Here is a 13,347-nt window from a genome sequence, read left to right as displayed (position 1 = left end):
TTTTTTCATTTTGCCATGGAACTTAATATGTGACACAACCTCATTAGCACATTCAGAATTTAATTTTGTGTATGCAGTAAACTCTCTGTGTTCAGGAATGTTGGGGACTTTTTTTTGTGCAAGTACATTGAGACTTTGGTTTCTTGGAGGCTTCTTACATATAAATTCGAGTTGTAAAATTCTAATCATCACTGAAAAAAAATGATTTATATGTGATCTCAGCTGATTGCCACAAATTTGGTTCAGTAAGTACCAAATACAAACCCAAAATTTCTTTAGATTCTGACATCTTGTCAATACAAACTCATCACAGCTGGTGATGGCAAGGCTTAATTTGCTCAGAGTAAGCATTTTTCTGTTCTGATAATAAACTACTACTCAGTGGAAGGTATCTGGGAACCTCACTGAGAAGCATGAATTTGAACAGAAGGCAATTTTTATGCCGCTAAATGTGAAATCATAATGTTTTTGCTACTTAAACCAAGCTTATTTCACAGCACAGGAAAAAAAAGAGAGAGAAAACACGAGATACTGAGTCACTGAAGTGAATCAATCTTTAAGAAAGTCTGAGGACTGCTGTTAACTTAAAAAATCTGCCTAAATATTTTCTGTGTAGAACATATTTTTATGTGCCACTGTATAAAATGGTGGCTGTTCTTTCTCAAAACTAGATTTGCTTTTCTTTTAATTACTTGTTTGTGGGGATATTTCAAAAGCCAGCTCTGCAGCACACAAAGATGGGAAGAAAAGCAAGTAAAGGAGGAAAGCTTCTCTCTGGATGTTCTGGAGATGTGCAAGATGCATAACCCGGTTTTTCATACAAAGCACAGAAAAGCCCCAGACCTCCAGAGGGACGAGGAATTGGAAGTTAAAAAGGCTACTTGGTGGTCACCAATAGAAACTAATCACCATTTAATCATCTGCTGATGGTACCTGTGCAGACAGTTTTTGACACAAGGTAAGTTCCTTTGCCTGCCAAAGTGTCTTCTCTTCAGTGAACAGAGTTTAAAGGCATGATTAGCAAAACACTTCAAGAAGGAAGCCTCACATCTCTTCAGAGGAATCTGTTTTGAGAATAATCATCAGAGAATTTACAAAGCCAGCTTTGTCAGAAAGAGAGAGAAAACAGCATTCTAAAAAGTTCTTCCTGTTGAAAGCATTGGGTTTGAGTACCTGGGGTTTTCAGCTTGGTTAAACTGCGCCCTGTGAAAGACACACAGGACTTGGTTTAAAGCAGATTTGCTGCTCTGGCCCTCCATCAGATGGAAGATTTAACTCCTCAGTTGGGAAATGTAGAGCATGACTGTCCCAACACACATAAATTAGTATCAGCAATATCAGCAATGGACAGAACACCTGACCCAGGCTTACGCCAGAACAAAGCTCCTTTCCTGAAAAGGAAGAGGTTTTACTACTGTGAATTGGGAATTCTTTTAGGGTAAATGTGATGAGACAAGCAGTGAGATTCCTTTTCACTTTCAGGAAAATAGCAGTGAGATTCCTGTACATTTTCAGAGAAATAGCAACTTGTAGAAACACTCTGCTCTCCCTGTGCCCTGTTTCTTCTCTGCCTTTAAAACTGCAGATCAGAGAAACACAGATTGAGGTCAGCAGAGCGTAGAAAGTGGCTGCCTGTGGCAGAATTTGGCTCGGAACATGAGATTTCCATTCTCATCTCTTCTGTGGTGGTGAGGAAGGTAGACAGTTGCTAAAGTCTATAATGTTATATGTGGTGGTTTTTAGGGCTTGTTAATAGTTTTGATGTTTTATAAGTGTTTTGAACTAAATGAGATTACAGAAAAAAGTCCATTCTAATTTAATCAAATTAAATGTAATTAGATTTTGTATTAATTTTTTCTATGTCAAATTTATTACCTTTAGGAGGATTTGTAACATAGTATAAATTGTAGCTCATAATAAGAAGTTAGAGAAATAGTGAAATGAGTTTTTATTTTAATAGACTTTACAGTTATGTTAGTGATTAATTTCTCCTTTAAAAAGATTTTTTCCTTTACTTGACAAGTCAATGTTTACGAACATAACTTTTAAATTTAGTTACTGTCACATCACTCTCAAAATCAATACCTGTAGGTTTTTATTATGAACAACATTTGTGCTAATTTTAGTCTTATGACACAGAGAAGAAAAAGAAAATCGAGATTGGTTTGTTTCTTTCTGCTTCGCTAGATGAAGTAGAAATTCTGTCTGTTCCCCAGTGCATTAACCAGCACATGAATTCCATTTGTTAGGAATATCTTCCTTTTGTAGCCAAATTTTCAGAAGACTGGCACAAACCCAGATATAGATCCAGTGAATGCATGAGCATTTTCCCTGTATTTGTGTTGTTAATGGAACAAGTTGCATGTTGCTATTCTATAGATGCTGATCAGCTAAAATGAAGGGATTGTCCTACCCATGATTCCATGAAATCAACCTCAGTTAAAACAGATTAAGGCCATTGCAAAATGCTGCTGATAAAAGCAGCTTGTGTGCTGCTGTTCTCAGTCACAAATGTGACTTTGGTTGGCTGGAGGTGATGTGGTGATCGTTTCAGGCCTTACCTGGGCTGTCCCCCTCCCATTTTTTATGAGTGAAGACCTTTCACCATTCTCCAGATCACCTGCAGAGAACCAGAGCTCCTCCCTTTCATTTCTTCTGCTGCTTCTCCTGCACAATCTGAGAGTGAACCAGATATTAACCATAAACCCCAACATTCCCATTTCCAGCTGACCACTGATTATTTAACTCCAGTCAGGTTATCAGTGGTCACTTTAACTTATTTCTAGAACAGGAAGGAATATTTTTGCTGGTTTTCCTGTGTAAATTTCTTAACTTGCTGTAAAATGCTCTCAAAATTGGATTCATCAACTCTTGCCAGGCCACAAATTACTGCAGATGAATAATAGATGTTCTACGCTGCCAGGTTTGCTTCTTTCCTGCAGGTGAGGCAGCCTCCTGTATTACCAAGTCCTCAGCCTGGCCCTGCTTCCAAGTGGCTGCTCTGTGCAGTCCCTTCAGTTAGTGATGAAAAACAAACAGTCGCCAAGGTACCATAGGTAGCACAAATTCATCATCCATTTCTCCATTTCAGGGACGTCCTGCATTTTTGAAACTATTTTCATTCCTTTTGGAGCCTGGAGACTGCTGAAGTAATAATAGCTTACCCTAGGAGCAGATTTCTTAGTAAACACTATGCCATTGTGAAGAAATAGCTATTATTGCATTCGAAAGGAAACCAAGGAAACAGATTTATTGGGCTTTTTTTGGTTTGATGGTGTGGTGTTTTTTGTTTGTTTGTTTGTTTTCCCAGAATACTTGTCAATTAATTAAAATAAATAGAATTTGGGGGGGATTTTTATCCACCCATTGTGGCACAAATGAGTGTAATTTGCCTTTTATGTGTAACTGTATTGGTATTTAGAGATGTTTTTGTTCTCAACTCGGTGCCTCATAATGCAGCTTGCACCTCTGTACCTCAAAAGCCAAAATTACTATCCCTTGAGAAGAACTTTCACCTGTGTTTTAAAAGTCAGAGATCTTTGCAAGGAGGAAACTCAAAGCTTATTTTGGAACTTATGTCTGTATCTTTCCCTGTAGTTTAAAGTATTCACAGTCAGTAGCAACTGGAGATCTAAGAAAAGCATTTCTATTTTGATACCTCCACAGTTGAACATATCTCTGGGAATTTTATGCGTTTTGGGTACTTATGCTACATATAAAAATAGGTGTAACTGAATCAATATTATGAAAAAAATGACATTTTGTCTATAAATATTAGTGGAAGAGTTTCAATATTTGGTTTCACACTGCTCAAGCTAGTCCATGAAGTCTTAGAAATTAGTGTAGAAGTGACTGATGGCACGTAAAGTAATCAATGCATTTTAGGCATCCATAGTCATATCTGCCTCTTTTCACCTAACTGGGCATCGATGGAATGCACCCCAAGTTTCTTCCCCAAACGAAAATATTGATCTGTAAAGGGAGAGATACTTTAGTCCTGCAGTGACTGAACATTAATGGCTACAATAAATAACTGCTTCTTAGACAATTGCTGTCATTATCAAGTGACAATTTATTGCTGCACGTCTCATTGTGCACTGCAGTTTGAATCCTTCAGGATGCAAAGCTGCTAAATCAAACCTCACTTATCAATAGGTATAATTGAAAAGGCTTCATACAGACTGCAGTTGAAAATCAGCACAATTTGTTAGCAATTAAATGCCAGCTGTCCTTTGGATTTACTGATACAGATACTATTTAGTGGTAATAGCAAAGGTATTATCTCTGGATCAATTCTCCTTGTTTGTTAAATCTGATGATAGTGCCATCATAAGAAAAAAATGCTTGGAAATATAATTTTCTTGGTAAGAAATACAAATGATTTCTGTCTCTTTTCCTTGCAATAAGGTATTCCCAACACAAGCTGCTAAGTAGCTGATATAATCTGTGGATGTATGAGTGAGCAGCTGAAAAGTACTGGCAATGTGGTCTTATATAGGTCTTAATTATAAGATGCCTTTCACACCTCTGATCAGCTGTGAGAATTCTTATATTAAGTCTAATTACTGCAAGTATTCCAAACCAAAGGACCATAATCTCACTAATTCAATAAAATATCTTTCTGTACGAGCAAACTACAAGTGATCTTTTGCAGGGTCTATTAATAGTTACAATAAAGAAGCAGAAAAGGTGTTATAAAAATATAGATAAAAATGGATAAAAAGGTACAGAGAAAGTCACTTCCTTTGCTTGCATGTTGATTATTATGAAAACTTAGGAAAATATATCAGGTGGTCTAAGTGTTGAGAAGTCTAGAGAAACTTGGATTCTTTTGAAGAATCTTCAAGGCTTTTGGATTGTGAAGCCAATATATAAACTTATTTGCTTCCTGTTGATCATGGGGTTTGACTTTATTATTATTTTAGGAGAATATAGGAGACCTATTACAGCTGGAGTTGTGAGTTATTGCAAGGTTATTGCAACACACATATTTTGGATATTTAATGGAGAACCAAAAAGATGAATTAAATTACAGGGCTTCTTGTGAGTTCTTGTCTATCAACTCAGAAAATAATTTTAACCTGTCAGGGAAAAATGAAAACCAGAGTCCTAGTCAACAAGGTGCAAAATTGTTGCTTACTGTCATGGTAAATAAGCTCATTTTGCACTGCTATTTAGGATGACTGGTTTGCATCTGCTATTTAGGATATTGGTTTCAGTGCAAATGAGGCATTTTTCAATTTCAGAAAAAAATCAATTGAGATATATTTTAGTTCTTTTATGCAGACAAAATATATAGGTGGACACATATGCAGTGATCCTGAGTCATAGCTTCCTACTGTGCCCCAACAGGTGACACGGCACTGGAATGGAGAGAGACTTCTACTGAACTTGTTTCTAGGGAAGCAATTTTTTAACAGCAAATGCAGATTTCACAGAGTCAGTTTTGAGTTTCTGGAGTTGTTTCAAGAGGAGGAATTTCCTAACTGAAAAAGCAGATTTCACATAAACAGTGGGAGTTTTGGTTTGTTTGTTTGTTTGTTGAGAATGCATGATTGTTGATATTTGCAGTAGAAATCAAGGAGCTCATTGACCTGATTCCTTCCACCAAGACAGAAAACTCTGAGAGACTGAGTAGGCAGGATATCCCAGCTTGCTCTTTGTCAGCTACCAGGTGGACAATGGAGAATGGAGAATTGTTCCATTAGTAGACCAACCAAATTCAAACGTGTTATTCCACTTCACTAGAAATTCCAATACAACAATCAAAAAAATTTTAATTGACTGGAAATGTAGCCATCCAGCAGCCTGGTTCTATCCCTTGTTTATATTCATGGCATTTGCTTGGCCAGGACTTTTGCTTCTGATTGCTTTTGCATCAAAGCTGGCCTTGGCTCAGTGTCAGAAGTAGAACATGGATTGGCAACTTTTCATAGCAGTCCAAGCTCATACATTTCTCCTTTGCCTAGCCTCATAATCCTTGGTATGTCTGCCTGAGGTTTGTTCCTGGTGCCCCTGTCTCCACAGCACAGGAACAGTTTGGGTGTTAGCAGACAGCAGAACGAACTGATCACAGCTGTCAGGATCCCAGAATACATATTGACAATTTGTGCACTGTTAATCAAATTCATGTATTTCAAACTCTGTTATCTAAATAGAGTTGCCCATCTTGTCCCTAACATTATTGTCCAGGGATTGGATTGTGTCTGGTTATGCATTTAATTGTATTTGAGAATACTCAGGTATGTCTTTTAGAAGGATAGAGCTTAAATGTTTTGATTTTTGATAGAAGTTTTGATTTGATCTCTCATCTCCAACTTTACAGTGTCTTCCTGCTATCAGTACAAAACTTCAAATAACAAAACTTGTGGAAGCACCTGGACTGAAATTCCCCAGGAATATCAAATGTGCTGAGTGATTTAGATCACTGATTCCACCAGTCTCAGAGGAATGTATATTGAGCAATTACAGTGGCCTAATCCCTGCAGCTAAGTAAGATGTTTCTTTGTTTCCTTGTTTCTTTCATGTTTTCTTCTAATACCATTGCAAAAGATAAGCCAGCAGTCTGAAGACATACAGCTTTAGCTTGTATCTCCTCCTGAAGCTAATTTATCCTCTACAAGCTGATCAAATGAAAAGTTCTGATAATTGTGCTATTCCTGCTCTACCTTCACCCTTTGTGACTTGCAATATAACCCTCCTTTCCCAGGGCTTTTGTGACTGTGGAAAGGATATGTCATATTGGCAGGAAGGGACAGCTATGGAAGGATAAACACATGAAGGAATTGCTTCCTACAGTGATTCTTAAAATCCTACTTAACATTTATTGCACGCCTATGTAAAAAGGGGTTTCCATGCTGGTATACTCTGCTGACAGAGACAAGTTTCCCACAGATGAAGTCATGATCTTGTTTCCTTTCTGTGCATCTCTAGAGACACATGACAAACTTTTTACCTTTGGACATGGTGTTAAAGAACATTCTATTGTTAGGAAGAAAACAGATACATGATACCACATTTTTGCTAATGAACAGTTTACTTGCATGTACTAAGGAAAGATTTGCTAACTGGTCTCCTCTCAAAAAAATTTTAATTTGAATCTATTATCTCTTTCTAAGATAATTTCATGTTAGCTCAATATCTACTATCCTTTATTTACAACTTGTGCAATTTTAACACCTACCTTTCTTGTAAGTAGAACTGAAGGATTTTATATTCAATTGGAGTAGGAAAGGCATGTGCTGCAAGATGGGACACTACTGACAGTGACAGAACTGCTGACCTTTCTCCTTCCCTCAGCCTTTGATTTTATCTGCTAACTCAGCTAAGCACCTTTCTAATTAAAGTGACCACAACGGAGGAGAGTTTTTACATTGCTTGATGTGGATATAAATAGCACAACTGCTATGCTGGAACTGAAATTCCTAATTTGCTGCTTCCCTGACCATCCAGTCAAGTTGTGTTTTGAGCTCAAACACACAGCACAGAGAGAATAGATCTGTAACAGAGGCATGAAGAATGAGTGCTGAATGAGTTTCTATCTTCTCTCAATGGCTGTTGAAATCTACCTTGACAGAAACAGCATCAATTTCCATCCTGGGATTTAGAAGTGATTGGGTCTTTGTTGTAAGTGGCCCATTTCTGAAAAAAAAAAAAGTTTAAATAAATAAAAGAGAAAATCCTGCAAGATTTTTCCCAAACTTATGTCTTTTTTACTTTTTTTTTTTTTCATCTGAAAATCAAACACCATTCAGGTGTTTTCAATCTGTAAGTAACAATCTTATACAGAACTGGAGCATGTAACAGTCACACTTAACTACATTACACGCACTTTCTCTAGGAATTACGGTCTGTAATTCTGGCTCCCCACACTTCATCCTCCACCTACCTGTGAGCTGAAGTTATTGTCATGAATAACTGAAGGATAAGCAAGTGAGTTATTGTTCCTTGAGAGCCACTAAGCTTGGATTTTGGTTATTGGGAAGGGCAAAGTACGGCGTGTTCCATCTCTCCCTTGAGAACAGTGAATCTCTGCTGATCATCTAACCTGGTTTCTGCTGAAGTCAGAAGATATTCCTGTAAGCTTCAGTGAAGTAACATAAGATTTCAAATGCATGTTTTCCCCATTTTTTTAAAGGCTTTTAAAGAAATCCTCTGAGCAATTTAAGTAGCTGTCCAGCTTTTGGCTGGAACTGAGTTAGTTTTCTTCCTGGCAGCTGGTACCGTGCTGTGGTTTGGATTTAGGATGAAAAGGTGTGCTTTAGTTGCAGGCAGGGGTTAAACCATGGCAGTAGCAAATTCCACATGCTCCTGTGTTGCCCTTTTCAAAACTAGAACTCCTGAAAATTTCTATTACAAACAGTAATTTTACTAATTGGGGAAATGAAGTACAGCAAAGCTACTTCATCATTTTTCTCAGTCAATAATTAATTTGTTGTTACCACAGACAATGTTAGCGTGTTTAATTTTTAGTAACTCTTTAATTGCTTATGACCCTAAGAATTTTCTCTCTGCTAACAATGTACTGTAGTTTATTTCTGTTTATTTCTGTGTCATTGCTCAGAATGTGTCATTTCCCGTTTTGTAATAGAACTCTATTAATTTATCACTTATTTATACAGAATTATTTTTCTTCATTCTTCATCTCTATTTAGCCGCTGCAAATATATTTTTGTTCCTCTCTTTTCGTATTTTATTCAGCAATTTTATGTAAATGACATGACATTTTTCCTTTTCCTGCATCTGAATTACTGAAGATTTCCTCAAGTGTTTTGGTCCTAAATGTATGTTATGCTTTCTCCATATTTTTGTGCTTATTACTGTGTTCTCTTCAATCACAGTTTTACAGTTCACTTTATTCTTTATCTTTTGTATTATATTTTCCAGCTGCAGTGCTTTTTGCTTCCACTCCTGGTTTTAGACACTATAATTACCATACAGACGTGATGCTATGTTATTAGCTTCCTTTATTATATTATTTTACCTACCTTTAATTCTCATTTTTAGTTTTGGCTCATACTAGTAATGTTCTCCTCCTGTTCCAAGACCTGTAGAGCATATTATGATTCTAGAACATCTCTCCCCAACCTGCTCTGTCTGTTTCTACTTCCCTTCCCCACTGTCGTGTCGTAGCTGATACCATCTTGCTGAATAAATTATCAAGATTGTTCTACAAGATATCTGTCATGTGGTGTGTGACCTCTTTTAAATCTGAGATTTAGCTATGAATTCCATATTAGTCCTACATGAGCTGCTCTGATGTAAATGTATAGGAACTGGTGTCTGGCAGTTTCTTCTGAAGACTTCCCGTCTTTGTTCTGCTTTTCCATCCTTGTATAATTTATCACTTTTAGGACACAGTGACTTTGAAAAGGATGTTTTGCCCCAATTACAGCTTGATTGAAGTCAAGTTCAAATAGATGTTCTCAATACACAATCTTGTAAGGAGACTAGTTATTACATGTTAGGGAATAAACACACATGGACACACGAAAAATGTGCAGGTTTTTCCTCCACCTTTATATTTTCACAATTAATAAATGGTAGAAGTGTCACATTATGATTATGATAATCAATTCAGGATTTTTACCTCATTCAGGAGAAGGTAAAACTGGAAATCTCTTTTAAAACATTCTCTAAATATTTTCTCAAATGTTCTAGATTAAGAGAATATTTGTAATGTTTGGCTTTTTTTAACACCTTAAAGTACATTTTTTAACAGTGAAACAGAAGACCCAGCGGTGACACAGCTTTCAAGGAGAAACATTAATTTTAGTGTTTTCTTTTTCTGTTATGAAAATGGTGCAATAATCTCAGACTTTCCATAACTGTAAGAAACATTAAAAAGTGACAGAGTAAAAATATATTGGAGGAAGATGAGTGAAAAGTAAAGCTTTTCAGTTATCTGGCCTCTCTGGGCTGTTTCTGAGAGCACAATAATCAATCTGATATTTAATCCCATGTGCTGCTCTTTCAAGTGTAAAGTTTCTAAGACATTTCTGCCTCTCTCTGTGTGTCACAGCTCTTCACACAGTTGATGCCAAGAAGGGGTAATGATTAACTTGCCTCCTAATAAGGTTTGTATTTGTTGTGTAACTTCAGTTCCTGCACTAAGTTCTGAATCATGTTGTTAGAGTGAAGCTCTTGCTAGATGGACTTAAATTCAAGCCAGTTTTTGTTTCATAACTGAGAGTAGCACATTTGGAGTCCCTATATATAGTCTGTTCTTGATAGTATGACTGTTATTCATTAAACCCATGGAGATTTCTTAGGTCCAGATTGCCACTCAATGCACAAAATCTCCTCCCTTCACATATAGTCATATATACAAAGGATTAAAATCAATGTTCTCTGGTTTTTATTTGTGACAGTGGGACAAGCACATCAATGCCTCCTCAAATGTAAAACATCTGTTGTCCTATCCTAGGCTTTGGAATTCACAAACGCAAAAGTGAAATACGGAGGGAAGGTCTTATATTTTATTCTGCAAAGGAAGAGTATTTTTAATGTATTTGTGTATAAGAAATAAGTGAAAAATTGGTAACTAAGTAAATTCATGGACTGAGAAAGGATTGAACAGCAATGATTTTTATAAATTTTCATTTGCTTTAAAAATTATACTTTAACCTTTCAACTTAACTGTAGCTTAATCACTTATTTTACATGGGAATTAGTAGGCTCTGAAAATGTCCCAGAAGATGTTTGAAGGCACTCAGGTGCTGCAATGAAAAGCACAATAAGCTGGATACAGGTAAGGACTAAGGCAGAACTATGCAAGTGTTAGTTTATGATCATCCCAATTCCCACCCCCCAGTATCTCTCCTTTCTCTTCATTATTAGATGAAGGCCTTATCCTTTATGAGGTCTCTTTCTGCCCTTTCTGAAGCTTTCAGAGATTTGTTTTTATTACAGGAGCATTTAGAATTTAATTTCTTGTAATTGTGACTCTGTATTAACTGGGTATACTTTATGCACATGAATATGTCTCATTATCCCTGTATCTTTCCCCAGAAGAATTATACAAGGGACAATATTCACTGTGCTCAACTAGGCAAAGCAAACTGGTAATTTCTGTGCCAGTAATTCTGAAAAAATATAAATCCACCACACAGAAAATCCAGTCTTGAACAGGCAAATCTTTTACAGGCAGTTTCACCCAGATTTCTTGGAAGCATTATTCTCTTGATATATCTTGCAGACATATCAAGCAGACAAATCAGTTTGATTTTTAAAAGTGTAGAGTACTGTGTGGGTCTGTGTGCATAGGTCTGACATCCAGGAAGAGAAAAGAATGATAAAGGACAGCTAATTCTTAGTTTGAACAAGTGTTTTTCCATATGTTGAAAGAATATGTTTGATCACAAAGTGAATAATTTACAGAAAACTTTAGAGTTTTTTCAGGGAAAAGGATGTATTTTGGGGAGTTGGGAAAAGAAATCTCTGCATATTATCAGAATGTATTCAAGCCTGAAGAATGACATTTCATACAGTATAAAGCTCTGAAGTGCAGAATTCAACTACGGGAGAGTTTGGTATAGATATGCAAAATGTGGCATTTCACATAAAGAATCAGAAGTGCACCAAAAGATAGAGAAACGTGTGTTTTGTTATAATTATTAGATGGAGCTTGATTAGATAACAAGGTAAGTGGAGATTATAGTAAAAGTGTGGTGTGACATAATGCAAAAATGCCTGTAGTGGTACAGATGTATAAAACTGAGCAGAAGAGTATTCCCAGTTCATAAGAATTTGCATGCAAATTCCAGAAAATATTAGTTAATGTTTAAGGGCAAATACCTGTGGTTTATACAATGCAGCAGAGAAGCAGTGGATGGATTTGCAGGAGCCTCACAAAGAATACAAAGGAAAATAGGAATTAGAATAGAAAGATAATGACTTTTACCACACTTTAAACCAGATTGTGCTGTTCTCCAACACCCACAGTAAAAGAGGAAAACAGCTGGGAGGTGGAGGAACAACAGACTCTGCTGAGTGAAGACTCTTACAATATTTAATTCCTCCACTGCACAGCACCTGCTGTGTTAATGCACACCAGTGTTGTCAATGTGCTGGTGCTGGAGTGCACTGTGTTCACCAACACAGTGGGTGTTTCCTATCTGCAGTATTTGGCAGTAGGCAGGAGATTTCTTGGGCTGGAGAATGTTCTTTTCAAGCTTTCTGTCCTAGTTTCACAACTCTCTTTCAGTCTGCATCTTGCAAGTTCTTTTTTTCCTCACTTCCAGTGCCTTACCATTTTTTTTTAGTTTACTCAGATTTCACAGCTCACACCTAAGTAGTCTTACAGAAAATTGTCACCAAATGTTTTCATTAACAGTATATAGTCTAAATCTCCTTTATACCTGTCCATGACCTTTGTGATCTCACAGGAACATCTTAGATCCTGATGAGCTCTATTGATGAAATCTAGTGGCATTTTTGCCCACCTAAAGTAGCCTGGGCAAAATGTCTTCTCAGTTCAGATGGATAGGTTGGATATTAGGAAACATTTCTTCACTGAAGGGGTGGTCAGGATTGGAAAGGCTGGGAACTGGTGGAGTCACCATCCCTGAAAGTGTCCAGAAATCATGTAGATGTGGTGCTTGGGGATGTGGTTTAGTGGTGGGATTGGCTGTGCTTGGTTAGGAGCTGGGCTGGATGATTATAAAAGGCTTTTCCAACCTTAACAATGCTGATTCAGCATCTCCTTCTGCAGGTTTATGCATCTCTGAATACCCACTGAGTCCCCCAGTGGCTTCCCAAAGACTTGTGCAAATCAGATCTTTCAGTTCATATCAGTTTGTATTTGACCTTTATTCTTCCTTGTCCATTAACTGAATGAGGTAAGTTATTTTTATTGTTTGTTTGGCTTTTTTAAAAAATTTGTGTTAAATTTCAAGGCTGTTTTGCTTCCTCAGAGCCTGAAAGTTACAGAAACAAAAATTTTAGAAACTTGTGCCCAGCAGAAGCACCTTCCCCCCCTCTCTGATTCAGGCTCTTGTTCTCAAAGTAATTAATTACTGGAATATCCAGCAGTGCAGGTTGACATGCTTGTCTCTCTCTCAGAGTAACTTCTACAGGCACAAGCAAACGAAACAAAATGGCCAATGCACAGTAATTAGTCAAGTGTTTAGAGCAATTCTGAATCAGCTGAGTGAGATAGTACCAATGTACCACAGTATTTTTGATCTGTAGCCTGGCAGTGCAAAGCCAAAATAACATTATTGTCAAGTGAGATGAAAAGTTCCTTGATGTTGAAGCAAAATACCTGGTCCAGTGTGTTCAGTCTGTACTTTGAGTCTGTGTAAGGCATCAGGATATAATGAAAGTGGAGCAAAGGCAGTTATGACT

General features: G+C 37.0%; 1 long non-coding RNA gene across 1 annotated transcript; it reads left to right on the top strand.

The window, feature by feature from the left end:
• The first annotated feature begins 582 nt into the window (after window positions 1-582).
• On the top strand, window positions 583-12,970 carry LOC127471532 (uncharacterized). The gene is made up of 4 exons (XR_007904684.1): window positions 583-958; window positions 6,326-6,492; window positions 10,022-10,076; window positions 12,713-12,970. It is a non-coding gene; the product is annotated as an uncharacterized LOC127471532 (long non-coding RNA).
• Window positions 12,971-13,347: the final 377 nt, after the last annotated feature.

This window comes from Manacus candei, unplaced genomic scaffold (genome assembly GCF_025592945.1).
Source record: "Manacus candei isolate 608988 ecotype Guabito, Panama unplaced genomic scaffold, ASM2559294v1 h1tg000003l, whole genome shotgun sequence".
Taxonomy (NCBI): Eukaryota; Metazoa; Chordata; class Aves; order Passeriformes; family Pipridae; genus Manacus; species Manacus candei.
The sequence above is the reverse complement of the archived record's forward strand: the minus strand, read 5'-3'. Positions and strand labels throughout refer to the sequence as shown.